The sequence below is a fragment of the Schistocerca nitens genome, chromosome 9 (assembly GCF_023898315.1).
Source record: "Schistocerca nitens isolate TAMUIC-IGC-003100 chromosome 9, iqSchNite1.1, whole genome shotgun sequence".
NCBI lineage: Eukaryota > Metazoa > Arthropoda > Insecta > Orthoptera > Acrididae > Schistocerca > Schistocerca nitens.
The window spans coordinates 413,744,397-413,747,486 of record NC_064622.1 but is presented as its reverse complement, the minus strand read 5'-3'; positions in this window follow the sequence as shown (position 1 = coordinate 413,747,486).

Here is a 3,090-nt window from a genome sequence, read left to right as displayed (position 1 = left end):
GCTGAAGTTAAGCCACTGTTTAAGAAGGGAGATAAAGAAATAGCATCAAATTTCCGTCCAATTTCACTGTTGCCAGCATTCTCAAAAATTATCGAAAAAGTAATGTACAGTCGTCTTTATAACCATCTTATCTCAAATAACATACTGTCAAAGTCACAGTTTGGATTTCTAAAAGGTTCTGATATTGAGAAGGCTATCTACACTTACAGTGAAAATGTGCTTAATTCATTAGACAAAAAATTGCAGGCAACTGGTATATTTTGTGATCTGTCAAAGGCATTTGACTGTGTAAATCACAATATCCTTTTAAGTAAACTAGAATATTATAGTATAACAGGAAATGCTGCAAAATGGTTCAAATCTTATATCTCTGGCAGGAAACAAAGGGTGTTATTAGGAAAGAGACATGTATCAAGCTATCAGGCCTCATCCAACTGGGAACTAATTACATGTGGGGTCCCACAAGGTTCCATTTTGGGGCCCTTACTATTTCTTGTGTATATCAATGACCTTTCATCAGTAACATTACCAGATGCCAAGTTTGTTTTGTTTGCCGATGACACAAACATTGCAATAAATAGCACGTCAAATGTAGTCTTAGAAAGATCAGCCAATAAAATATTTGTGGACATTAATCACTGGTTCCTAGCCAATTCTTTGTCACTAAACTTTGAAAAAACACACTACATGCAGTTCAGAACTTGTAAGGGGTGTCCCAAGAGTATATGTCTAACATACGATGACAAGAAGATAGAAGAAGTGGACAGTGTTAAATTCTTGGGATTACAGCTTGATAATAAATTCAACTGGGAGGAGCACACCACAGAACTGCTGAAGCGTCTTAACAAATCTCTGTTTGCAATGCGAATTTTGTCAGACATAGGGGATATAAAAATGAAAAAGCTGGCATACTATGCTTACTTTCATTCCATAATGTCATATGGGATTATTTTTTGGGGTAATTCATCAAGCCAAGCTAAAGTTTTCCGGGCACAAAAACGTGCAGTGAGAGTTATATGTGGTGTGAACTCAAGAACATCCTGCAGAAGCCTGTTTAGGGAACTAGGGATACTAACTACTGCTTCCCAATATATTTATTCCTTAATGAAATTTGTCATTAAAAATATATCACTTTTTCAAACCAACAGCTCAATTCATGGAATCAATACTAGAAATAAGAATAATCTTCACAAGGATTTAAAGTCACTTAGTCTTGTACAAAAAGGTGTGCATTATTCAGGAACACACACTTTCAATAACTTGCCAGCAGCCATAAAAATCTTAACAACCAACGAAATTCAGTTTAAGAGAAGCCTAAAGGATTTATTGGTGGCCAACTCCTTCTATTCCATTGATGAATTTCTTAGTAAAACCAACTGATTTGTATATAAGTACAACATAACTTCTGCACAATTTCAGTGCAGTAATGTGTTCATTGAAAATTTGTGTGTGTGTGTGTGTGTGTGTGTTAGTATAATCTAACTTCTGCACCATTTCAGTGCAGTAATGTGTTCATTGTAAATAAGTATTACAGTAGTTGTATTACCTTATAAATAAATAAAAAACTTTTTTATTTTAAATTCAGTGCATTAGTATTTGTAAAATTACTCTTAGTGTTCATTAAAAAATGACGATCATTCCACTTGGGACCTGTGGAATGGTACATTAGCTTATTTGTTTTAATTGTAAATATTTGTCATGTATTGTTGTTTTTATGACATGTTCCACATCCTGGAGGACCTCCTCACTACGGATCAATTGGAATGAAAGTAAATCTAATCTAATCTAATCTAGTCATGTCAAAACTCTACCATCTGGTGAGCAAGATGTATGAGACAGGCGAAATTCCCTCAGACTTCAAGAAGAATATAATAATTCCAATCCGAAAGAAAGCAGGTGTTGACAGATGTGAAAATTACCGAACTATCAGTTTAATAAGTCACAGCTGCAAAATACTAACGCGAATTCTTTACAGACAAATGGAAAAACTGGTAGAAGCCGACCTCGGTGAAGATCAGTTTGGATTCCGCAGAAATGTTGGAACACGTGAGGCAATACGACTTATCTTAGAATATAGATTAAGGAGAGGCAAAACTACATTCCTAGCATTTGTGGACTTTGAGAAGGCTTTTGACAATGTTGACTGGAATACTCTCTTCCAAATTCTAAAGGTGGCAGGGGTAAAATACAGGGAGCGAAAGGCTATTTACAATTTGTACAGAAACCAGATGGCAGTTATAAGAGTCGAGGGGCATGAAAGGGAAGCAGCAGTTGGGAAGGGAGTGAGACAGGGTTGTCGCCTCTCCCCGATGTTATTCAATCTGTATATTGAGCAAGCAGTAAAGGAAACAAAAGAAAAACTCGGAGTAGGTATTAAAGTTCATGGAGAAGAAATAAAAACGTTGAGGTTCGCCGATGACATTGTAATTCTGTCAGAGACAGCAAAGGACTTGGAAGAGCAGTTGAACGGAATGCACAGTGTCTTGAAAGGAGGATATAAGATGAACATCAACAAAAGCAAAACGAGGATAATGGAATGTAGTCGAATTAAGTCGGGTGATTTGTATGGATTGAAGCCATGTATGGAAGTGAAACATGGACGATAAATAGTTTGGAGAAGAAGAGAATAGAAGCTTTCGAAATGTGGTGCTACAGAAGAATGCTGAAGATTAGGTGGGTAGATCACATAACTAATGAGGAGGTATTGAATAGAATTGGGGAGAAGAGGAGTTTGTGGCACAACTTGACAAGAAGAAGGGGCCGATTGGTAGGACATATTCTGACGCATCAAGGGATCACAAATTTAGTATTGGAGGGCAGCGTGGAGGATAAAATTCGTAGAGGGGGACCAAGAGATGAATATACTAAGCAGATTCAGAAGGATGTAGGTTGCAGTAAGTACTGGGAGATGAAGAAGCTTACACAGGATAGAGTAGCATGGAGAGCTGCATCAAACCAGTCTCAGGACTGAAGACAACAACAGCAACAACCAACTTAAAGGACCTTCCGTCATTTTCTTGGCATAATCAATTACTACGCCAAATTCATACCAAATGCCGCTCAATAATTTCTCTTAATAATTTACGTAAG